The sequence below is a fragment of the Argopecten irradians genome, chromosome 16 (genome assembly GCF_041381155.1).
Source record: "Argopecten irradians isolate NY chromosome 16, Ai_NY, whole genome shotgun sequence".
In the NCBI taxonomy this organism is placed as follows: Eukaryota; Metazoa; Mollusca; class Bivalvia; order Pectinida; family Pectinidae; genus Argopecten; species Argopecten irradians.
Genome location: NC_091149.1, coordinates 11,022,230 through 11,049,873, shown reverse-complemented (window position 1 = coordinate 11,049,873; position 27,644 = coordinate 11,022,230). Strand labels below are relative to the sequence as shown.

Below are 27,644 nucleotides of genomic sequence, written 5' to 3'. Positions count from 1 at the left end.
TAATCAGTTGTCAACCTTTGTCTCTCCGTGGCAAACCAAATGGCTTGGGCCATGGACGCAGGGTTCTACAGAAGTTTCCGGAGCATTATTGCTCCTTCTTTCCGATAGCGCCACTGTTGCCGCGTCAACCCTGGTTTTCGGAGCTCTTGTCGTTTCTGGTGGCTCGTCCTCTGGTTCTCTCACCAAAAACAAATGTCTTTCGTTAGCATCGGCCCCAGACGTTACCTTCACGCTTGGACGTGATTTCAGGAGTCCTAGCTCAGACAGGCTTTTCTTCGGATATGTCAGCTCGCATCGCCCGATCAATTAGGTCTTTCTCCTCTGCCGCCTTCCAGTCACGCTGGAAGATCTTCTTTGATTGGCGTCAGGAAGATTGATCCGGTCATGGCCTCTGCCCAGCTGATTGCGAGTTTCCTTCTCTGTCTTGTTTAGGGAGCACAATCATGTACTATTGCAGGCTATCACACAGCTATTGCCAGTGTACTTTCTTTCCGTGGTAAACCAGAGGTAGGATCTTCATTTCTTTGTCTGTCTTGATTCGGGGGTTCAATCTGGACAGGCCTAACGTACAGTAGTTAGCTCCACAGTGGAACCTAGAACTCGTTTTAGAGTCATAAATGGGGGCTTCGGCTTCTAATGGGCCTTTAGGATCGGACTCCATAAAGTTTTTTTAACTTTTAAGACTGTCTTCTGCTTGCTGTTGCCTCAGGCCACATGAGAAGTGATATTTATGCATTGTCTTTTCGCTCTTCGCGTATTTCATGGGCAAGAGCTAGCTCTGCCGTTACCCTTCTCACTGATCCTGAAATTTGGGCAAAGAATTGGGAACCAGGTTTTTCGCCCCATTCCATTAGAATTCCTTTCCTGTCAGTCTCTATTGAGTCTGGGGAGAATTATCAGATGCTTTGTTCCTGTCGGGACCTTAAAACAGGGTCAGCAGGATATCTCCTTCCAGTCCATCTCCACATTGATATGTCAGGTGATCAAGATTGCTTATGAGCCGTCTAATGATCAATCTCATGCGGAATGGCAAGGTGAGGGCTCATGAATGTTAGAGCCATTGCGACCGCGGCAGCAATAGGGTCCTCTGTTGTCACCATGACATCAGCTGCAGTTCTTTATGCACGTATACTTGCGACGTGGTCAGTTCCTACTTTTCACCTCCGGTCTCTCAGTGCCTTCCACTCTTGATAGAATGTTCTTCTGTACTGTGAATCGTTCGCTCCTCACAGTAGACAATAAAATGCATTTATGATCATTTTAATCCTTATTTGAAGCACGAGAGTTACACAATGGGTAGCATCACCACCACTTCAACACGGGGAGAGGTATATCCCGTTTTTTCTTTTATTTGTTATTCATACTGATTTTTTTATTCTCTGACTGAGGAACTGTCCCCATACATTTACCATATTGTCTGGCCTGTCTGGGCTTTCCGGACTCGCCATTACGGTAAGAAAGACAAATTCGCATACTAAAGTTATAGTAGCGTATTACTGTAAAGAAATTGAGGTTTTTCAATGTAAAACCAATTTACATGATGTAAAACTAACAATGACTTTATGGGGTTCCACTCTTCTGTCCTCCCTCCCTTTCCTCCTCAGTCATTTGGCCTCGTGGCTACATAGAGGTGTTTAGGAAGGGACATCATTCTATATACTTTCGTCGAGTACAAATAAGGTACGGTAGGGAGACGGGATTCTCAAATATAATGTTTTCAGGGCTATAAAAATTGGTGTATGTAGTGAATTTGAATTTCTAAAGTTATAGTAAGTATTATATCATGAAAGTGGCTTAACATTGAAAAAAACTCTAATTTCCTTATAAAAGACTTCTTCTCTAAAACTAAGCACGATATATAACAACTCATATTGCAAAGGTAGTATCTGTATGGGGCGAGGATACAAAATTATAAAAAGGGTGTGGCTTATCCCCTTGGGCCTGAGGGGCGGGGCCAAAAGGGGTCAATTTGTTTTATTTCCATATAAACGATTTTTCTCTGAAATTAAGTATGGGATAGTACTCATATTGCGATGGTAGCATCCTTAAGGGAATTCAAAATTGTAAAAATGCTGGGACTGACTCTCTACCACTATTGATTAGCACTCATAATCATATGATAATTGAAAGCATCATTATATGATGGAGATTTAAAATTAAGCAAAATCGTGGATCCTGTTTTGCTATTTCCAATTGTAAGAGTTTTTGTGACAATTACTCATCAATAAAAAAACAGGGTGATTTCTATTCTCTGGATCGCGAGATTATGTGATTCCTCAACGGAAGGGATCCTTCATCTATACGCAAATATTCAATATGTAACAACTATACATGTATAGATTTCGAAGGAGCAGCTTTCTGTGTTTCATAGCTTGCCGTTCGAATTAATAAAATGCACACATCAATTTTTAACCTACGCTCTTTAAAATCTCAGACAAAATATTTATTTTGAGAATTACTCCTTCACAATAAATACAAAAATAAAATGGAGAAGAAGAAATAACTCTGGAAACATCTAAATATTTTCGAGATGAACAATACAATGTTCGAGATTTAATAATTATAAAATCAAACCCTGGTTTACCATGGGGGTTAAGATAATGGATAAAAGTAAAAATCTCGTAATGTTTTGTATGCGGAACTTAAAACGGTCTAGAATCTGTTGCTAGGAATTTCCATTTAATTTCAAGAAAGACATTCGGCGTGTCTCATTCATAAATAACCGCTACAAGTCAGCGTTCATCACAGAAACTTTCACTCAGGTCCTTTGGACCAGTTGAGACTAAAATGAGTAAATGCTATGGCAGAAGCCAATTTTAAAAATATTATTGCGAATAGGAGCAAGGTCCATCGCAGAATTTGCGTCGAATTAATATCGCAGATATCAGTAGTATTATTCATTTATTCGATATCATGGCCCCTGTCAGGTCAGATGTAAAGCCTGTTACAAAGTGTATCCCTATACCAAGCGTGGGGGTTTATACTGAGAACTCTCCGGTCTGGTTGCTAGTTCAGTTAAAGCATAAACGGAACTCGGTCTGAGTTTCTAGTTCCGTATTTGGCTTAAACGGAAATCGGGTCTGGTTCCTAGTTCCATTTAAGTTAAACGGAACTGGAGTCTAGGTGTCAAATCCGTTTAAGGAAACTTGTGTTAAGGAGATTAATTCTATGCTGTATTATTCACGGAAGCTCTAAGTTCGATTCCTGTATATAATAGGTAATTGAACATGCAGTTAGAGATAGGAATCCTAATAAACGGAACTCCGCTCGTTGGCCAGTATGTATGTTAAACGGAACTCGGGTCTGGTCCCTAGTTCCGTATAAGATTAAACGGAACTCGGGTCTGGTTCCTAGTTCCGTTTAAGTGAAACGGAACTGGAGTCTAGGTGGCAGATCCGTTTAAGGAAACTTGTGATAATGAGATTAATTCTGTGCTGTATTATTCATGGAAGCTCCGAAGTTTGGATTCGAGACTAATAAACGGAACTCCGCTCGTTGGCCAGTATGTTTGTTAAACATTCAGATCCGTTTAATGAAACTTGTGTTAAGGAGATTAATTCTGTGCTGTATTATTCATGGAAGCTCTAAGTTCGATTATCCTGTATATAATGGGTAATTGAACATGCAGTTAGAGATAGGAATCTCTAATATTACAGAAAACATAATTTTATGAATTTTTCTATTTTTGGTCAGCAAATTTGCATGGATGGTATATTTCAAGCTCAAATATCTCAAAAAGTAGTTCGAGAACACCCATTTATCTTTACATATTTGAAATCTACATGAAAAATGCAAGAAAATAAGACCTGTTAGTAAAAAATGACATGGGTTCTCTTCCATTCAGCCCTACGGCTTACTAGTTAAATAAGCACTTGTCAACCTGTTGGGTGCGTGACACTGAAGTTCAAAGTTGAAAAAACATCCAACATAAGGTACCACACGTGCCTGACCCTGCACGGGGTCACCATATAAAAAGGCATGACCAAGCCTTGACACACGCTTTTTTGTCAGTCAGGGTGCGTAACGGACATAAATCCAGAAGGGAAGGTTTCTTCTTACGCTACGCGTGTATTTGGTATTTGTTCTAATTTTTAATTTTGCGGAGTTTGAAGCCTTTCCTTATTGAATTTGACGTTTACGTCTAAGCTTATCAGCTGTTTGTTGTATTATTTGAATTACTCACGGTTTACTATGCGTCGCAAGCAAGCTCGCGGTAAACGGTTGCCGTTATCGGTAACTTTTGAGGCCGATGATTCGGATGACGATCTATCTCTCCATCCAGGAGAGACAGAGGCAGAGGGGTGTGATTTTCCCCCCGACCCCCTCCCGAATTTAGATTCGGGCTTGAGCGACCCTGTCGCTTATGTCAGCGATAATGAGTCTGCGCAGCCGCAGTCACCGAACGTTGTTCGGGATAGCAGTAATGGCGGCGTTGGAGGCGATGCCCCAACTATTTCTGTGCCCCGTGGGGTTAGGAAACGTGTTAATGTTGACGCTGCCGCTGGTAGCGACATTCAACTTATGGCCAAACGTATGAAGGCTCTGGAGGAGCAATTAGCAGACGTAAAACGGGCGAGTTCCGGCGTAGGGAAACAGGCCAATGCCAATGGTGAGCACGAGTATATTGACAACTCAGATTTTGTTGATATGACGGACCCGTTGGGCCTGCTCACTAATGAACAATCCGTAGTGGATTTTGATGATATTTACTCTGACATATTACCTACAGAGCAGGACGCTACGGAGGATTTGTTCGCCATCCCCGACTACATTTATGGGGATGCGAAGGTGGGGCCAAGTGTTCACGAGGGATTAGCCAGGTTGGTAAACACTGCGTGTAGGAAAGCGTCCGATGTGACCAAGATGGCGGAGAAATATCCGACACCAGCAAATTGTGGTGATATGACTGTCCCACGATGTAACCCTGAGATTTGGGGTAAAATTGGTAGGCCATTACAGGCGAGGGGTTTTCAGTTAAAAGAAGCCCAGAAGTCTGTGTCGGACGGCATGGTTCCAGTTATGAAGTTGACTGAGGCACTAATGAATCATGCAGACTTCCGAGAGAAGTTCAGGCCTCTTTGTATTGATGCCTTGTCGATGCTAGGTAATGCTGTACAGATGTTGTCGGTGAGGCGTAGATATTTTATGAGACAGGCCCTCCCGACGTCTTATCAGGCTTTGTGTGGCAAAGATATGCCGATTACTTCAAATTTATTTGGGGATGATCTTGCAAAGAGAGTGAGAGACATTTCAGAATCTAATAGAGCTTTCAATGTTTTGTCTTCACGAAAACAGGTCCAGCGAGGAGGTTGGAACTCGGCCAGAGAGGACGAGGGGGCTATAATGGTCAGTTCAGAGGCTCAGGGAGGCCTTTTTTACGGTCAGGCCAGCGGGGTCGAGGTCAACGGCGACCCGTCAGTATACAACAGAGCCAGAACCAAAACCAGAGTCAGAGCCAAAAGAAAGAATAGCTCCCAAGGTAGGTGTTCCATCTGGTAGAATTAAGAAACATTTAGATTTTTGGCAGTCTTTGACGGATGATGAATGGATTTTGGAAACAGTGAGTGGACTTACACTTGAGTTTAATGAGATTCCAGTGCAACGAAAGTTGCCTGGACCAATATCTCTTAGTAAGGACGAGATGGAGATTATTGATTCTGAAGTGAATGATTTAATATCTAAAGGGGCAATAACTCGGTCATTGCATGAGGAAGGCGAGTTTGTTTCAAATTTGTTTCTGGTCCAGAAGAAGAATGGTAAATTCAGGCCTGTTATCAATTTAAAGAGGTTGAATGAATTCATTGTTTACCATCATTTCAAACAAGAGACTTTGGAGGTTGTTTTGGAATCAGTAGAGAGGGGTGATTTTTTCACCTCGATTGATTTGAAGGATGCGTATTTCAGTATACCAGTTTGCGAGCAGCACAGGAAATATTTAAAGTTTGAATGGAGGGGTAGGTTGTATGAGTTTGTAGCTATGCCTTTTGGATTGACAAGTGCCCCTTGGATATTTACTAAGGTATTGAAGCCGATTTTGGCAAAGGTTCGCAGTCAGGGTATACATGCTTTTTACTACATAGATGATTCACTGGTCAAGGCAGCGGATAAAGAGCTGTGTGAGAAAAACTGTAGAGTCTTGGCTGAAACGTTTGAGCTTGCTGGCTTTCAGATTAGTTCGGAGAAGTCTTTGTTCATTGCTAGTCACGTTATTGTCCACCTTGGGTATCTCCTTAACTCAGAAACTTTTACGGTTTCTTTGCCAGAACAGAAGGTGAGAAAAATCGTAGATGCATACTCTCGAGTTTTATGTCAGGAGTCTATCTCTCTAAGAGAATTGGCTAGTCTTATTGGGTTGTTTACATCATCTCTAAGAGCAGTCCGTTTGTCAGGTCTGTTTTATAGATTGGTGGATAAGGAGAACACGAAGGCATTACATGAGGGGTTGTCCTATGATGATAGTGTGGTTTTAGATGGGCAGTCTAGAGCAGAGATTGAATGGTGGAAGGATAATGTAGACAGGATGAATGGTCGCCCGATAAGGTCTTGTGATCCCGATGTTGTTTTAGAAACGGATGCTTCCGGTGATGGATGGGGAGCTAAGTTTGGGATCTCAGATGACGAAAGGACTGTGGTCGGTGACAGAACAGGAATGTCATATCAATGTCTTGGAATTGAAAGCAGTATGGTTGGCTTTAAGGTGTTTTTGTTCAGACATATCAGGTACTTATTGTAAGGGTTATGACCGACAATGTTTGTACGATTGCGTATATAAACAAACCTGGTGGAAATGTATTGGAGTTGAATGAGTTAGCAAAGGAGATGTGGTTATGGTGTACAGAGAGAGATATTTATATTTCTGCTGCCCACATACCAGGGGTGTTGAATGTGGATGCTGATTATTTGTCTAGGTCAATGCAGTCCTCTGGGGAATGGTCGTTACATTCCTCGATATTTGATAGGATCTGTGGTCATTTCTTTAGCCCAGATATTGACCTATTTGCAAGTAGGTTAAATTTTAAGATTTTAAAGTTTGTCTCATGGTATCCTGATCCAGATGCTTGCTTTTATGATGCTTTCGCTATGTCATGGTCAGATTACTTACCGTATATTTTTGCTCCTTTCAGTCTGATCAGCCGTGTGTTGCACAAAATAAAGGAAGACAAAGTAAGTATGGCGATAGTTGTTGTTCCATTGTGGAGAAACCAAGCGTGGCTACCTACTCTATTAGACATTGTTGTGGATGCTCCCGCACGTCTGCCGAGGTGGCGAGACTTGCTACTGTCCCCACAAGGGGATCCTCATCCCTTAAGAAACAGCCTGAGACTGATCGCATGTTGCGTGTCAGGAGATGCTTGCAAAAGCAGGGTTTTTCAAGACAGGCTGCCACGCTTGTCTTCTCCTCATGCAAACAATCCATATCCAAACAATATGACTTGGCATGGAACAACTGGGTTGCTTGGTGTCGTGAACGACAGGTTGTTGCCAATCTCCCGCTGTCGAGGAGTTGATAGCTTACCTTACTCATCTGCATAACCTTGGTAAATCCTACAGTGTGATAAATACACATAAATGTATGTTGTCTCAGACGTTGCCTTTGTTGGGACATATTGGTCTGTCAAACAATCTCATAGTTTCTAAATTTATGAAGGGCGTTTTTAATTCTAATCCTCCTAGGCCCAGATACTCCTCAACATGGGATGTAGCTCCGTTGTTGAAGCATTTAGGGGATATGTTTCCGTTAGCGTCTTGGGAGTTGGATCGTTTAACAAAGAAGTTGGCTTGTTTGATAGCGTTAACAACAGCCCAGAGAGCACAGACATTGGTTAATTTAGACCTTAGGTATATGCAAGATTTTGGAGACTCTGTTATATTCACGGTGCCCGAGCTGATGAAAACGTCTAAGCCTTCAAGGTCATTATATAAAGTGGTATTGCACAAATATGCACAGGAGAAATTGTGTGTAGTAACAACCCTTAGATATTATGTGTTACAAACTGTGGATTTGCGGAAGAGTAACAAATTGTTAGTTTCTTTCAGGCAAGGTTCACAGATATCTACATCTACTTTAGCGAGGTGGACCATGGAAACCATGACGATGGCAGGAGTGGGCCAGCAGTTTAGGGCCCATTCATTGAGAGGAGCCTCGGCGTCTGCGGCGTGTGCGGCAGGAACATCACTTAAAGACATCTTGGAGACGGCCAATTGGGCTTCAGCAAATACCTTCAGGAGGTTTTACCTCCGGGAAGTTGAGGACACGAGTGTGTTTGCTACCAGCGTGTTACAGACAGAGAAATGAAATTTCCGTGTATTTTATTGCATTGAAAGAATGAACTTTATTTGGAGCTTTCGTTGTGTTTTCTGATTTCTTTGGAATGTTGGCAGATTCTTTGAAGGTGCTTATTTAACTAGTAAGCCGTAGGGCTGAATGGAAGAGAATCCCCCCTCATCCAAGTATCACGATGGATGAGAGGGATTCTCTGTAATGAAGCCCGGAGGCTGGAGAGTTAAATACCCTCCCAAGTCTCTGGGTTTCTATGGATGTTTATAAATAATTTCCCTCCCTTGGTTTGCATATAATCTGCCAACATATCTCTTTGAAAAAGCGTGTGTCAAGGCTTGGTCATGCCTTTTTATATGGTGACCCCGTGCAGGGTCAGGCACGTGTGGTACCTTATGTTGGATGTTTTTTTCAACTTTGAACTTCAGTGTCACGCACCCAACAGGTTGACAAGTGCTTATTTAACTCTCCAGCCTCCGGGCTTCATTACAGAGAATCCCTCTCATCCATCGTGATACTTGGATGAGGGGAGGGGGGGATTTTCCCAAAAGTATGGAGCTACCTTAATAAAGGAGACAACTTATTGTTTTCAAAAACTAAGTTGATTAAGCTTGTTCATATTGTATGAGTGGTAATAAACGGAAAAATAAAAGGTCAAACAAGCATTAAAGCTGTAACAAATGAACCAGAATGCGTAATAACTATTATAAGTATGTCAATTTAATATCTAAACGTCAATTTAAAAACAAATTACGCATACATAGTCTGACTTGACTTTTTTACATTAAACATTTTTTACGGCACAGCTCAGTGTTTAAAAACCAGATTAGGCTAATCAGACTTTATCGAAAATTTTCAAATCAAGATAAAATATTTTTTGTAAATTGACAAACCTTGCTTAGGGTTTAAAAAGATCTATATTTGATAATTCATTAATGAATTAACATTCATTAACTTTGAGGAATTCCTTAACTGTGTTTCCCAAGGGTTTTAAAAGTTTTAAGTTGATAAGTAAGTGCATAACATCGTTTTAGATGGTATTGCCTTTTCTTTATTTTGCTCTATTACTTAATCGTTCATATATTACCTGTATTTCTTAAGTAGTCCTTCTAACCACTTCTCAATACCGGTAACTCTTTCATCAGTTGAATAGGGACTATTATACAAGAATTGTAGATGAAGTTTAGACTAGGTGCTGTTTACTTGTTTGTTTCTGTATGTTTTGTATAGAATTATTTGTGTTCAATTCAAATCAATTCATTCAGTGGACCTTACGGTCCCTAAGTGCAAATTACAGCTTATCAGATATACACAATAGCATATATATTACAAAAGAGATGGAGAGTGATTCATACCATATACATGTATAATAAAAATTTTCAGATAAAAAGCTCTAAACTTTTTATCTTTTCTGGCATTTTCTTAAAAGCCAAATGAATACATTTTCCAATATTTTGTAACGCTTTAATACTGTGAAACTTAACAATTTATCTTATTAAAAACACTTGGTTTTAGTGTAACTCGACATAATAAAAAAACATTGTAATGGAAAATGAAATATGCAACATTACGCAACATTACACAATTTGGGCTTTATTAGATAATTTTGTAAACAGAAATTAGATATTCATAAAGAATATCTTAGGTGTCCTATGGACGTGTTACTGGTATATTCACGCTGAAGTCTAGGTTTGTAAAGGTGGAGTTGGATTTCAATAAATAAGAACAACTTTTATCTTTGGTTTATCCCTTTTCACATATTACAAGAGCTATCTCCGAATTCCACTAGCTGTAGTAGCGATGTGAGACTCAAAAAGTTTCACAAAGTAATTAAATTATGAATATTGATGTCAATATTTGTTATATTTCTTTCGGGCTATAAAATAAATATTGTTTGCAAAATTTTGTTAGTACCGCTACGCTTAAATTAGTAAAAAATAATGATAAGATAAATAACATTTAAAATGAAATTTGACAGCTATCTGTTTTTGCTTAACTGCAGAGTCCCGAACTCTGAAACACTATTAACTTACAAGTTTTGTACTATGTAATGGTAAAGTACTGTTCAATATCGGTATGGTAAAATAATTGAAAAACGAAACTTATTCGAAGTTTTGCATTTAATTTTTTGATGACATTCTATTTTTAAATAAAAAAATAATGATAGTTTCAAAACGTTTACTTTAGGACAAGTACACTTTTATTTAATAACAGACAAACATAGTTCATTTTAATTCCATCTTATATAATGCACGAGTTTATTGTGTGAAGGGATATGTTTTGAAACATCTATAATCATAATTCAGTATATGTAAACCACCCTATATAAACTGTTTATACCGTACGAGTTAATTATGTGAGGGGATAAGTTTTATAACATTTGTAATCATAATTCGGTATATATATGAATAACTCTATATAAACTGTAGTAAAAAATTAAACATGAACGTGACATTAAGACCGAGGACGTGACACGGGTATCACGTGATCCCGGTGAGTCTAGATTACACGTAATAGTTGTATGTTTGTGTAATTAGAAATGCCTGTGTAAATACCTCTGGACAAACTGTTATTAATGGCTGTTCAACTCAAAAATACGTCAATATGCATGACATAGTTGTCCTCGAAACATGCCCAGGTCAGTTAGGTACATGTGAAAGAGAGTGAAATTTCTCTTAAGATATCAAAAGTTACCTCCCTTGTAAATAGCATTATATGGGTACATGTAATTCAGAAAATGTTTTTTTTTTTTTTTTTTTTTTTAATTTTTAGTTACTTTAGAATTGCTTTAATTTTAACACTTAGAAAACAATGTCAAGAAATAGGCCAAAATGACAAAAATTCAAATTTATTTATTGGATACATAGTTTGGATGGTAACTATAATAGCAACACAAGTGACAACAACAAATGGGCAGGATGTGCAAACGATAATGGTCAGAGTTATTTCCCCTGTAACACTGGAGCGTGTCTAATATATATGCATTTTTTATGGTGCTTCTTTTTTAATAGCCACAAGATGACGTTTTATCTGCACAATATGCACATGTAATTACTTTTTTTCTGTACATAATCTACTTTTATTAACAATAATAACACAAATTATTCCTCTTTCTTAATAATCTTTTTGAAAAGTTGGTTTAGAGAACAAGCATTGATAGCAAAATTGTCAATAGTAAATATTTTTAATCTTTCCCTTACAGAAGTTTTAAAAAGTTTTAAAACGTCATTGACCAGTGTTAAGTGACGACCAAGGATCTGATTCATAAAATAACATTTGTAGTCTGATAACCATTTGACTTTGACATATGCAGGTCTTGTAGGTTATTCCTACATATCCTAATTTCATATTTACTAAATCTTTTACAAAATGTTTTGTTTATAATCACTGGCTTCCGGCATCGCTGACACACGTGTTTGTCTGTAGTAATTTATGTCGATGGTAATTTAACTGAACGCTTTCTGCAATACCGATTTCCCGTTGGTTAGTACGTTTACCGATATAAAGTATTAATTCCATTGATTGGGACACCAGACAATACTCAAACAAGTACTTCAAATAAAAGAAGTCTTATACAGAATATATGGTGTCAATATTATTTTATTTTGCCTGATGTGGTCTCCGTTTTTCAAGATCAAGATTAGATTCATTTTAAATAAAGTACAATGTAGAAGATAAATCCTGAAAAAAGTTTCCATCCTATCGACAACAGGGTAAATTTTGCATGATTATATCCATCGTATTTCAAAACATAGTGGTAAGTCTGTTCAATCATAATGTTTCATTTTGAAAACATTTCACGGACAGATTCCATCGTCTCTGGCTAATGATAATTCAACATTTTCTGACCTGAAATGTAAATAATATCCAGTTGAATTAAAATAATTCCAGGACAGTGCATTTCAATGACAAAGTTGAAATAATCTAAATATCTTATATATATTTCAATGTAGAATAATATAAAACAAAATCAATGATCCAAGGTCATCCTCGAAATATGTAACAAATGCATTTTATCCCTACGTCAGATTTCCTAATGTAAGGATTATACGTGTATATTTTATTACAACACTAGGAATAAATTATTGATATAAATATTAGTGTGTGAGATACGACAATATTTCTCTACATTATACACGACCTTCAATCAAACGTCTGTAATGTCAATTCCTGAACTAAAATGTTCATACTTTTCTTTAGGAGAAAATAATCCCCGCATGGAAATTTTAATCACCATATAGGTGGACAGATGTAAACAGGGCATTATAGCTGAAATGCATGTTTAAATATTTGTGTTTAGATAAAACTGTTTCGATAGGTTTGTATATGGCCTCGAAATGTCCGCCATCGTTTCGAAGGTAATTGGTGGACAATTTCCGTCTAAGACACCTATAGCTAGTTTCCATTGTTAGCATAACAGGGTATATTCATAGGATATTAATGTAAAACCGGTTTTTCATTCAACACTGAACGCGAACATGTAGGAGCCCAATAAGTCAACTCAAGATAAACAGTTATATCACATGGAAATAAAATTTAATAAAAAAAAAACCCGAAAAACATAACAAAAATTAAAGCAAACAAAACACTCCAATTTTACTATGCATTATGCACTTAAATACTGTCGACCGCGGGCTTTTAGACTGCAAAAGTCCTTAACTTGTCTCACTCAGAGATAGTTAGAAAATGTTTATTATAGCTCATATGACATAGATTTTTTTATATGATTACAATTAAATGTACAATCAAATAAGAAAGTATTAGAAAAAACACGATTCTGAAAAGGCTCCGCGCTAGAGGCATGACGTATCACATAAAACGGTTGGATAGATTTTTTCCCCTAAATGATTTACTCAAAAATAAATATTACGAAAGAATCAACCTATATCTTAAAATATATTTTTCATTCACATGATATAATTTTGACTATGACATGTATATATAATTCTGAGATAAGAAATATTTAGCAGGCATTTCAGCCATTGCAATTGAAATGAAAGATGTAATTATTACGTCAATCGCCATATATGGTACTGACATCCTATCATAACTCTTATACTGCATATAGCTTTGGCAATACTAAAGTAACCATTTGTGGAGATCTTGATTTAAAAATTTATCGTACAAGTATATGATGATATAATGCATACTCAAAAGGCTGGGTGAAAGTGTTAAGAAATCATACAGAATATCATTCTGTTTGAAACACATTGAGTAAGTTTAAATCAAACAGTCAAGAATAGATTTGTACGTAATATCTGAAAATATATTATTAAGTATAATTAACGCTTAAGTTCTCTGAATTTAAACCGAGTAAGGACTTTGGAAATTCATCTGCTATCTGCTATATGAGTATATTATGTTAATGAAACTGTAAAAGAAAAAAATAAGTTTAGTTAGACAGGTAGTTAAACATTATGTATTGAAATGTATTGGATAAATCGATCACTTCGCACGTCTTCATTAACACTAACAACACGTAACATTTATATGTCCAAACGTATAATGCGCATATGCTGTGATTATTTTTTTTATTTTTCTCCTTCACAGAAATGGCCCCTACGTTTTAAGATGACGAGCTCGTGTTTAACTCTGTACATGTGCAAGTTCAGTGTTGAAATGAAAATGAAAACGTTTTACACGATGCACTATTTCAATCTGATTAAAATACAAGTCCTTAATATATATTTATATTATCACTGCGTTTGACAAGAGGATCTAACAACGTCCCGTTAGGAGTCGAGTTCTTATAACTTTTGGAAATTGACAATCAAATGCTGCTTCCAGAATCTCGAAGGCGGACGAAACTGGTTGAAAAAGCTGTCAGAATTGTTTTTCGTTTACATTATCATCTCGCCCAAAGAGCACAGCAAATCTAAATGTATAAGTGGCGAAATGGCGTTTATAATTAATGTAACAAGGTGTCAAAATGCATTTCATCTGAAGCACAGGTGATATAAAGGTCATCCGAACATGAGCGTACCGTTTTCGTCTCCCTCATACCAGTTTATACTCCGATCCCGACTGTAACAAAACAAATGAAACGGTTTAGTACAAACTTATCAGACAATAATGGTAGACAAGACAGATTTGATGTACTATCCATCATCACCGATGTATCCGATCAAACCATGTTTTTTATTGCATTCGGTCTATTGAACGTCATAAACATAATATTATCCGTTGGATGTCAAAAATCGCATTAGATGAAAAGCACAAAAATATGATATTGAGATTAAGCTAACATATCATCATCATATTATCATTGTGTTGTTTTTCGTATATCAATTAAAATGACATTTTATAGGATCTAAGAATGATTGGTCATACCTATGATAAAACAAAAGAAAATATAAAAAAACATATTTACAATTGTTTAAAATCCTAACAGGTCAAGCCGGGGACTGGGGTGGTCAGTGTGTATTTGAAAATGAACACCCCGATATCACAAATCCCCAAATCCCCAAATCATACCGATTGTAATTTCTCCTTAAAATGGCATCATCCAAAGTATTTGCCTGAGTTTTGACATGGATGTATAAGTGTTGTCGTGTTATATTTTGGGAATCCAGATTTAGCATACAGGTAGTGTTTGTTAGTTATCTACATTTTTATGGCTTTTTTCATCAAGAAAACTACCCCTATGTACACAACTAACATGTCAAAAGAAAGTCATCTTAAATGATGCAATTTGGCAGAAAGATGTCATTATCCACTCGTGGTTAGAAAATGGTGACTTATTTTAGTGTCTTGACGATAACTATGATTTCCACAAACGGGCTAAGGTTTCTGCTTCTTTTTCTGATATTCCTTTATATCAATTTTTTTTTCAATTTAGAAGAAATATCTACCTTTTATCATCATTAGGCTAAACATTCTCAAAATTCATGAATTTAATATTTGTAATATTGCTTTCATTACAATCTGTACCGTGAAGGGGTTTTTAACCTGAAATCGCAACAGAATACATCTACAAGATGCATTTTCTGAACGATAAACTGAGAGAGAAGTGGTGATTGCTATGACATGGTTAATCATCAAAGCTAGTAATAACCAAGGGGTTAGTTATACATTTCTCATTGTCGCTATATGTCTATATTCACTTACAGCATGTTGGTTGGAATTTCGCCTGTTCTGTCATAGTGATATCTGAAAAAAGGGTTAAAAACACGTTGTTAACATATTTTGAATACAATAATTTAGAAGTCAGATAGGCCTACATATACACTATGCATGTATATAATTCTACAAGGGATCACAGTGGGATCAAACAAACAAAATAATCAGTTACGTATATTTGTTATTCTTAAATTCAATCAATAAATGTTTTCCGAAAGTAAAATACAAAAAAAAATGTAAGCACGCTTTCAATTGAGGATTAAATCAAAGACTGAACGAACAATTACAACACTAAATTAAACTTGTTTCCATTTCACTTCTTTCATAGAGTTGAAACATGCATGATTGGTTTAAAATGGAATAAAACATAGAAACACGTTACGGCATACGGCGGGTGAAGCATGGCGGATATAAGTCGCACTCTCATAAAATGTCAAACATCTTTAAAACGACCATCGAATATGTCATTATAACTAAATGTTGTTTAAATGAAGGTTCCCCAACAAGTGACTGTGTTTAGCATTTCGAACTCTAGTGAGTTAATTTTTAAAGGTGGGGTATCACTTAATCAATGAAAATGACCTCTGAAATCACCATAAGTCCTCCCACACCCCCTACAAATCTGATGCTCTGAATAGCATACAATATGCAACTGACCGTAAGTTATTTTCATGCAAAATGTTTTGCATATCACTGAGAGTGACCCTTAAACGGCCCAAAGTGATACCGCTCCTTTCAAATAGACACGTTTTAGCGAGTGCCTTTTTTAAAACTTGAAAATGAACTAACAACCGTTTAGATAAACATTATAAATAACTGTCACGTGATTGGGAACGTGTTTATCCCATACCTTTAATATTTAGGGGAACTTACCATCTAGTCCGCTAAACCTGTCTATACCATTAGGTTAGACAAACAAACTAATGATATAGACAGGTTTAGCGGACTACTTGCCATCATACATCGCGTCATACTACAATTGATCACACGATTTTTTCGCAGTTATATATAAGTCCACCGACTTGTTTACGTGATAAAGTCAACGGTGTATGTATTGATAAAATCAACTTACTTTATAAACTCTGATGTCCTGTCAATTACATGTGTCTTTCTGAAACAGACATTGAAAACAATACTGTACAAATACTGCACTATTGCCATATGGAACACCCCACCCCCCTTAAACTGGCATAATAAACACAGCCAATATTACAGGCGACATATGCAGCTCATTTGAAATAAAAATATGTCATCAAGATATCTTATTATCTTGCACTGCCAGTTTTAAAACCGAATAAAGTATAAAGGATAATGTAAATAAAAAAGACTTACAATTTATACTCATAATCAAGTCTCCGTTTGTCCAGTTCGCTGGAAAGAAAAAGAAAAAGACATATTTTATATACAACAATTTGTATGTACACACATACCAACACACCCTCACACCCACATACACACGAAAAATGATGGTCTAAAAGCTAAATGCTATTTCATAGTGACAGAAAAAAGGATATTTGCAACAAAGAAAATATGAATGTGTTTGTGAATGTCAAGAAGATCTCGTGTGTTAAACCTCAACCATACAAAGCGTGAAAATTCATGCTTTTGTGAAACTGTCAATATTTAGACAAGTAAGCTAATTATTTAATGTAAGATAACAAATATTAGATCTGAAATCGCAATCGACTTCTCGAACATCTTTTTTATTTAAAATATTGAATTATACCGTACAAATTTGGATGATAGCAAATAAGCTGTTTAATATGCACAGAGGGAGCGGGTGTAACATCATACAGTCAATCGGGTTGCATGTCACACTTGTTTTGCAATGAACCGAAATATTGTGTTGTTGTATATCGGTGTAACGCTAATTTACTGCAATCGGGCAAAGGATGGTTAAACCTCAGTAACGATCGTTCAGAACTGTTCCGCTCTTGCATATATCCCGTATAATATTTAATCTTAATGATTATCATAGATAAGTTGCCTATCATCTTCAACATGAAACAAATCAGCATGTCACCAATACTTACACTTTATTCTCTTCTTGAACCATTTTCCTGAAAAAAATAAGGGATATGGAATTATGAATTACGGCCTGCGTCATCTCGGTGAATGAGGTAGTGTTGTCCGAGTGAATTGTCTTTGGACGAATGCTACACTGATCTTTGGGCCGTATTATCAATAATATCTTTATTTTATAAGTCATGTATACATGAGTGACTATATGATATGAAATTTATCAAACGAGTTCAATAATTTGATATGCCACGAGCCTTTAGGCAAGTGGTATATCAAATTATTTAATGAGTTTGATAAAGTTCATATCTCATAGTCACGAGTGTAAGATTATATTTATCACGTAACTTTTATTTTTATTTTTAATAAAACTTTAAATTTCGTCTCTATATAAAAACAGTTGATATCCGGCTCGGATATGACGTTTCTGTCTACTGAGACAATTGTGCGACGTCATATATAGATTATGAAGTCGAAACTATATGTGACATCATAATAGTGTTATTACACATGTGTCTTATTAAACTTATAATATGGCTGTATGACATGGATGACCGCGCCATTTATGTGATAAATAATATTTATATATTATCTTAATATGAATTACTCAACTCGACCTTAGTGCATGAATTACAATTAACCATATTTTCTCTTATACCTACACGTGCAATACTAGCGGGTCCATACACTCATGTCGCCTGAAGCTGTATGTGTGCATTGCATGGCTACCCGTGCAATAAAGCCTCGTGACGTCACTGTCTTAACAGAATTATTATTTTCTCGGTACAATTTTAATTTTTTTTAGAAACTAGACTGAACTTACTTTAAAAGACACAAACAACGGGATTTACATTGAAAACATCACACAATTTCCATGTATAGAGAATTGACTTGCAGTCGGGTTTTTTGTTTCGAATTTATTTTATTTTTAGTGGAAAATCATAGTAATAAATTGCAATAAAACGTCGATGTATCGAGAAAAGTACTCTTTCATACGTGGATACGAAAGAATAGGGATACAGGATACCCTTGGGATCTCACAATGTTGTAAAACCATCGGCAAGCCTTGAATTTTACAACATTTTGCGACCCTCGGGTAGAATATCATATCCTTCATATCAACATTGAGATAGTCCGATAGTATGTTCGTTTTGTAACTTTTCATCAAATGATGCAGTAAGTAGCACAATATATATCAAGAGAATGTGCATTACATATATGAACACATTTAATCAATATCAATTGAAACATATATCTGTCACTGTACCAATGTTATTTGTATTTCGCCGACCATGGCCCTGCTTAGAAATTCATGTTTTTTTTATATATATATTTCGTAAAGAACAATGACTTTCCAATTGGTGATCCTGCATCCTTTATGCTGCGAAAGTATTTAAAAACAAAATGTGTCCGTAGAGATACGTTACATAACATTACTTCGGGTGAAAAATTTAAACATATATACTTACAAATTGTGATCTTGCTCGTCTTTATTTCTAATTCTAAAAAGCAAAATAGACTATTTGAACGAATTGCCAATATTTAAAGTTAATACTTATAACATAATTACCTTACTGATCCCTATAGTAAGAAATATTGAATCGAGGCTTATTATACAAATTTGCAACATTGTATCAGTTATCGTATATATATGTACAGCTACGTATACGGTAGCCATCAAAGTAGACGTATATATTACTGACCATTTGAAATATCAATTTATCAAGTGTTTCTGTCTGTGTTTCTAAATGTACGGCGATATTTCTAGTAGACCTCATTGCAGAAAGTATAGTCGATACTGAAGCGGCGTTAACCAGGTCACAAAGTAAACAATGTCAAAATGTATTCTCACGCCGGTCAGAGATCAGCGTGTGACCAAGCATTTTCATTGGGAAATGAAGTGATCGGAATTTAATAGTTTCTAATGGTATGTCTATTTGGTTAAACTATTTCCACTCATCACATCAGACACAGGCTATAACGGACATATTCACTGAAAGAAATCAAGAACCCATCCCACCACTGGAGTGAGCGACAACAAACCCTCGGTAGCCTGTTCTTATTCCTCAGAATACTCATCTATTACTATAAGAATTTATCACACTGAAATGCCATCACAGATACTCTATAAAAAACTGTATATTATAGCGCAATATCGTGGCTCACGCCAGTGTCTCCGAAAAGAAAACATAAACATTTTGAAAACATATGCCATCTTGCCACTTCCACACAAGAGTACTTGTTATAAATAAAATTAAGAGATGTAAGAAATTTTAACCGACGAACGGTTCACCATCTAATGATGGTTTAGTCCACTAACTGATAATGGTGGGCTAGAAATATATGACGACATCCCACTCTATATGAAAACAAAGTTGGACAGATTCCCCCAAATTTATTACTAAATGTACATTATTTATTTAGAGTTTTATCCATTTGATTATTGTATGACAACAATTGAAGTATTTCAAAGTCTTATCAAGTGGGTCCCTGAAAACAGTTAAAAGCATTTTTAAGAGTAGAATTTCCAGTATAGTATTTTCCTTTGTGTATTGCATAACATCATAATTTAATTTCGAATTTTCAGCTATCTCCTAGAAATAAATTCAGATTGATTCTTACTAATTAATTTACTGATTATTTTTTTAATCGCTCTGCTATTGTACTTTATATGTTATTGTTGACTTTAACATATTTTTTAAATAATCTAATTTAACATATTATGTTCATAATAATAAAACACACAATTATATCATATTCAATTTTTTTCTCATTCTGATGAACGACCACACAAGTTCACACATAACATAGATATATAGTGTAAATGGCTTCGAGGAGTCTGTCACACGAGCTGCCAGAATAAAAAAATGAAGCTCTCCTTATTGGAGGAGATTTAAACCTCCCCGGTTGGGATTGGAAAAGCACAACCCTCAAGCCAGGCTCAAACCATCAAAACATCCGCTATATGATTGGAAATATCTTCGATGATGTAGGCCTGGAAAAAGGAAAACTGGGAAACGATGAAGAGCAAACAAGGTAATTTCCGTTATCAAAATTCATACATATGTATCCCTCATTAACGGGCAAAACAAAAATAGAACAAACCATGGGTTAAACAGGAAACCAGGCAACTTATTAAAAAGGGACAGAATTTAATTTATAAAAAATAATGAAAAAAATCTAAAGATCCTTACTTTGCGGCTAAATACAGAGAACTAAAACGAAATGTTCAGAAGCAGCTACGCCAATCTTATTGGCAGTATATAGAAAGTAACGTAACACTGGATACAGGAAATAGGAATACAGTCAGCAAAAAGTTTTGGACTTATGTAAAACACCAAAAAACCGAAGGCACCAACATCAGTCAGCTAAAACATGACGGCAAGCTTCTTTTCAACCCTATTGACAAATTAATGCCCTTAACATTAGATTTCATTTTGTTTTCTCTCCAGCAACAGTGAAGAATTCCATCGGTCTCACCATAAAGATAATAACATCTACCCACCTATTGCTGACATCACCATCTCGGAGAAAGGTGCCCTAAAATTACTACTAAATCTCAAGCCTGGTAAAGCAGCTGGTCCCGATAACATAAAACCAATATTTCTTAAGGAATTGGCTTGTGAGATTGCTCTCATCTTACAATTGATTTTCACTAAATCGTACAACTCTGGTATGGTACCAAATGAGTGGAAGGTGGCCCACGTAGCACCTCTATATAAAAAAGGACAGCGATATATCTTTAACGACAGTCTGTTGCAAACTCTTGGAACATATCATTGTTAGCCATATCATGTCCCATTCTGATAAACACGGTATCCTTTATCCACTGCAACATGTTTTTAGAAAATTTAGCTCCTGCAAAACCCTAATTAAAAAAACCTAGAAGCAGGTAAACAGACAGATGTCCTTATATTAGATTTTTCGAAAGTTTTCGATAAAGTTAGCCACTCACTACTGCTCCACAAATGGTCTGAAACATTTTTCTAGTTTTAATATTATAATCAAAGTACTGAAAGTACTGAAGGAGGCGTAGCTCAGATTCTAGACAGGGTAAAGATATATTGAAATATTAAAGATAGATCATAATAGAGGTAATAGTACATGTTCAGGTTATTTTCAATCAATATTGATTGAAATAACAGATTGAAAATTTGTGCTTTCGAAGAATCACTGTTGTTTATTATAGGATAATGTGGATCAAATATTTGCAAAATAGTTAAATCATGGAAATGTTAATCTTATAAGATTGTTAAAAATAAATGCTCCAAAGATCTTGAAAATATTGTATGAAAAATAAATATGAACAATGAATAATGATATATAGAATAAAAATGATGCAGGACTAATGTATATTCCTTTTAAAAGTTTGTGCTGGTTTTTAAACGTTTTAAATTTCAATCATGGTTTGAACTTTCTACCATCTGGGCAAAGTGTATGAAAGTGGTAGTTATGCTCCTGCTGAGATCAGAATATACTGGCAGTAGAACGACTGGTTGACACTTTGTCAGTTTAATGTGACCAGGTGTGTCAATCTATCAATGTTAACAACAGTGTAAGGTGAAGTTGAAATCAATGTCCAACATTTTCTCTCAAGGGATATTCCATTAAAACATTAACCCAACTCAGGATATTAGGTATAAACATTGATCCCCTGATTTCAATTTACAGAAGTTAAAACTGGATTGGAATATTACATTTTGTTGCAATGAAAGTACTAGTTAATGTTTTAACGGAATACCCCTTTGTATAGAATATACAACATCTGCATATAAAGAAGAGATTGTCTTCACAGTTTTACAGATCAAGTGACTCTTTTAGACAGATAAAACTTTTAACTGATCATATAACATTCAAGCATATCATGCATCTATATCACCTATCAAGTGAACACATCTGCAGATAAACAAGATATTGTCTTCACAGTTTTACAGATCAAGTGACTCTTTTAGACAGATAAAACTTTTAACTTATCATATAACATTCAAGCATACCATGTATCTACATCAACTATCAAGTGAGCACATCTGCAAATAAACAATGATTGTCTTCACAGATTTATAGGTCAAGTGACTCAAGTCGGATAAGCTTTTAACTATCCATATGACATTCAAGCATACCATGTATCTACACATAGCAGATTACCACATGCAAACTCAACAGTGCCAAACAGCTGAGCTGGCGCTCACCAGGACCGGAGCTGACTGGGCCCGGTGCTGGCTAGGACCGTACTATTACCAATATTTTTATAGTGCTTCAATTATAATTTTAATGTAATAACCAACTTTCGAATTTTTTATTCCAAGACTAGGGATGGTGTGAATTGTCTGTATAGGGATCGTCCCAAGGGTGAACCACATTTATACTTTTCCCGCCAATCTATTACGACTATTTTATGTTAATTTTTATCGTGATAATATGTAAATATTTATATTTTTGATAGAATCAGTTTTATGCTTAATGGTGTCTCGTAAGTCTTATAAGGCTGGAGTGAAGTGGATATATACTTGTAAACGTAGCAATATGTCAAATTAACGATGAACCAAATATCAATTTTAAGTGAAACATTATTACTAGAACCTTACAGATAATTGGCACAAGCTTTGAATAAAGAAATATCATTTTAGAGTACTTTAACATTACAAATGTTATATACCACATCAGAATTAAATAAAAAAAAATACTTATTGAAATGTTAGAGCTGAGACTTTGTCAGCATGTATTTAAAAGTTTTTTAAAATATTTTCATAAGTTTAAAATGATTTCTTTATTTTAAAACAATTTTGCCACAGTTTTAAAAAATATTTTTTTCTTTTTTCTCTTTAGCGTTAAAAACAACAAGAACACAAAAGGACGGAGTCAATTGTTAATTAATTTGAAAACATACATTGGTATATGCAAGAAAATAGAAACAACTATCACTAACATTCAGATAAAGCTACAAAATATAATGTACACTAAATCATTTATTTTAAAAAATCAGGTTAGACTGGTTCCCTTCCCTTAGTTCTCTACTCTCCGCCAGGCTCCGCTCCGCTCACTAGGGACCGGTAGCGGGTAACCATGATGATTTTTTTGATTGGTCAATCTACATATCCGGTTCGCCTGCATCACTTTTTTTAGGCGTGGGAAACCCCTTTACGCACGAAGCGACGGATCTTAACGTAAAGAATAAATAATTTATTTGAACGATATATAAACAAAAGTAAATAAGATCTTAAGTTTTGAAATCATTTCGTGCTAACATAGTTTAGAGTGTTCATAGGAACGACGTTAATGACGTTATTTTCTCTTAACGGAAGTAGCCGTCTCCATGATGACATATCATGCGCAGAAATGATGCGCACTACTCTGGAGTTGGAATTCCCACTCAAGATGGCTACCCGCTACCGGTCCTCAGTGAAGCGTACGCAAGGGAGGTAACTGAGGCGGGAACCAGTCTAAAATCAGGTTAACCTCGATATATTTTAACACATGTGTATAATATCTGAATACAGCACTCGTATACAGTAGACATATAGACATAAAGTATTTCTCTAAGCATAGACGAGTTATCTATCTTTATGGGCCCCACCAGCGCCGGTCCCAGTCAGCCCCGGTCCCAGTGAGGGACAGCTCAGCTGTTTGATGCCACTCTGCAAACTAGTAGACTGCATCATCGTGCTTCCATGAGGAAAGTATACAATGTTCAACACGAACATTGTTACAACATCTGTCAAGTGTATGCACCATCTCAAAGGCAATTGGTGAAGTTTTCAGTCTGGATTGATAATGCTTTTTTTTTTAATTGAATTTATTTACTTTCATGTTTATTTTTGGGAAATATTTTGTAAATAATGTTGCTTCAAAATGAATCAAAATACACAGTGATGCTATCATTTCCAAATATTATTCGACATGAGGACTTCAAAAATTAATAAAAACGTTTATATGTCAGAAAATGGTCGATTTTCTCTGTCGGAAATACTCATGTACTAGCGGGGGACATTAATTTATATGTTTACTGTCTAGGCAAGCTAACCAGTCAAGCTGTTTTGTCCGTAGGTGTATTGTGTACCTGTGCTGTGACCTTTGTATTTCTCTATACTGTGGTAGTGTTTGTGTCGTGCATTCATTTCTCGTGAGATGTCCTAAATGTGTGTCTGTGTTTTCTCTGTTGTGATTGGCTGCCTAGACTCGGGTATTGGGATATATTCGGGGTAGTTCTAGTAGACTGGGCAGTCTGATGGATTAAGTTCCTGCGTGCTGCCAGCTCCGCTACTAGGCTATAGGTGACTATTTTATATTTAGTAATTAGATGGGAATAAAACTGTAATAGATAATTAGGTACGGGAAAGGGGGCTGGTTATAATATGTGTGTGGATGTATGTGTGATGTATGTTGTAAATAGTTACTGTTATAGTCATAATAAACTGTTCATTATCGTCTAAACCCTGTAGTTTGTTCTTCCTCCTACCAACAGACAAGCATATATCAAATAATACCCAACGAACCTGGGTTGCACTAGGGGCGCGTCGGGTGTAGTTTGACATCGTTGCAAACTGGGCCCGTCTCGCTCCTGTTACAAAAGTGGTGCTGTTTTTGACCAGAGCTTGTTCTGTTTGTAGGGGGAGAATATATATTTTGTAAATTTATAGCCAGTAGTTCAAGATGTCCATGTTTAGGAACAGCTTCAATAGCCTCGCATATAGTCTAGGGTTACGCACGCCTAGGACACAGGGACCCGACAATTTACAGAGCAATAACAATCCCGGTTTTATTGGGGAGCCCACTACACCAGAATCTCAAATTGTAGTAGAACCCGTATATTATACACGGAGTGAGGAAAACGTGTCCATAGAAGTGTATGACAATAGTTGCAGTGAGGCTGACTCAAACAATTGTAACGAAGGTGTTGACTTACCTGTATTTACAGAATCAGCTTCCATTGTAAATAATCCAATAGAACATGTTGTAAACACACACACTGTTACTCCAAATAACATCACAGATAGCGGAGTACAGATTTCCCCACACATAGAGCCTGTGATCGAGGTAATAAACGGTCCACAGACCTGTCATGCCAGCCGCCATGACACACGTGGTCTTGGAACTCTGCCAACTGTGACCCGAATGGGAGATTCGGAAACCACACGTACTTGTGCAAGTGAGGCTCAGAGGGGATTTTCGGAAACGGGACTCTATGATGACATACACAATTTTAGTCAAGAAGAATTACAGAATAAAGGTGTAACATTTTTTGGGTTAGCTGACAGTGGGTATAGAGAGAGATTTACCAGCACACCTAAACATGCACAAACTTTACCACCTTTGCATAGGTCCACTTCTAGTACTCAGAGACATGCAAGTCAAGGTTCAGATTTCCCTCAGTATAGGTATAGACATCATGTGGATAGACAGTTAAGTTCAAACCCCCCGCTGTTGCATGAGGGTTCGGGTATAGGTGATCCGTCCTTCAGAAATATTGACCATAGATCTACAGATGTAAAAAGTCAGGGTGTTAAGGAACCTTTATGGCCAGGTTACTCTCATTATGGTAATGGGAGCCTTTATCAAGGGGAGGTAAATCATCATGATGCCAGATATCCACCTCAAGTAGAAGCCAGGCAATACAATCATAGACCTCGACCACCAGGGGAAGTAAATCATTATGATCATGGGACCCCACTACCAAGGGAGACAAGTCAGTTTTACCCTAGAGCCCCAATGCCAAGGGAGATGAATCAGTTTGACCCTATACCACCATTCACCCAAAGGGGGACAACTCAGGGTGCCTTCCCACAATTCCCTAGGGAAATAAATCAACCCAGGTCAGTTCATAGAAGGAAAGAGAAAGAGCCACAAACATTTGATGGCTTAGGTGCACACTTTGATGATTTCCTGATTCATTTTGAACAAGTCTCCGCTTGGAATGGGTGGGATAGTTATGAGCGAACACAGCAACTAGCTATGTGTCTCAGGGGTCCAGCCCTTAAGGTCCTCTCCGAATTAACTACCTCACAGCGCAGCAATTTCAGTGAGTTAAGGGAGATTTTGAAACATAGATTTTCACCCCCGGGTCGAGAATATGCACACAAGTGTGAATTCAAAAGTCGTAGGAGACATGGGCATGAAACATTAGTTCAATATGGAGAAGTCCTTAGGTCCTTAGCTAAGCTAGCTTTCCCAAATGTTAGTGTCAAAGAGAGGGAACAACAGGCTATTGAGCAGTTTATAGATGGACTAAATGGTTTTGAAACCAGGAAATATGTACAGTTTAGCCACTCAGAAACTTTGGATGAAGCTATAAGTCGGGGGATTGAATTTGAATCCTTCAGTGCTAAGCAGGGGGGCTACAGTAGGAAACCTCAGAGTTGGGAATTAGAGATTGAACCTAACTTACAAGTTCATGCTGTAGCTGAGCAGTCTCAGACACAAAGTGCGTCAGGTGATCAAGGGGATGATTTTAAAACCATGGTACTGAACAAATTAGAAAGTTTAAGTAAAAAAATCTCGCAGAAGTCCTCAGGCAGGTTTCAATTTAGGGGACGTAGACCATTAGCAGAGATGACGTGTTACGTGTGTGGGGAATTAGGCCATCTATCTTATGACTGTACGTCAAGGGCAGATAATCCTCAGAACCAGGGAAACTAGAAAGGGCTGGGTTCGGGCCCAGAAGTTCAGCCCAGGTGGAGGATAGTGTAAATGAAACGAAGGAGAAAGGGCCAATGGTAATGCTCAATCTGGTACAACCTAGTCTGTATATCAATACAAAGGTTGGGGGCAGGAACATTAACTGTTTGTTAGATTCAGGGTCATCTGTCACCATAATCTCAGAAGGGGCATATCAGAGTTTGGTAGATAAACCGGCATTGCGAAGCTGTAATTTGCGGCTGACAACTGCCTCTGGAAATAACTTAGTAGTTTTTGGTAAGGCTAACATGGTATTCACTATAGGACAACGCAAGTTTGAGCAGGAAACTGTTGTAGCCGGAATTGACGGTCATGAAAGTATCATAGGGATAGATTTTCTTACCCAGCATAATGGTGAGCTAAATTTTGGACAAAAAAACACTAAAGTTGGGTGGCCATAAAGTAGAGGTAGCATCAAGAGTTCATACCCAGTGTGCGCGAATTAGATGTAGTGAGACAATAACAATACCTCAGAACTCGGGAATGCATTTTCCAGGATATGTATGGGGAGAGTTTGAAGGTAAAACAGGGATTGTTGAACCCCTTAAGTTTGTAA

At 36.8% G+C, this 27,644-nt stretch overlaps 2 long non-coding RNA genes across 2 annotated transcripts in view; both read right to left on the bottom strand.

The window, feature by feature from the left end:
* Positions 1-27,644, bottom strand: part of LOC138310233 (uncharacterized) — a 40,311-nt gene that overhangs the window by 5,151 nt on the left and 7,516 nt on the right. The window lies entirely within an intron of this gene.
* On the bottom strand, positions 11,783-25,499 carry LOC138310663 (uncharacterized). Its single transcript, XR_011206469.1, has 8 exons — positions 25,320-25,499; positions 18,886-18,918; positions 17,431-17,457; positions 16,730-16,768; positions 16,470-16,508; positions 15,386-15,427; positions 14,262-14,302; positions 11,783-12,127 (listed from the first exon to the last, which is right to left on the bottom strand). It is a non-coding gene; the product is annotated as an uncharacterized lncRNA (long non-coding RNA).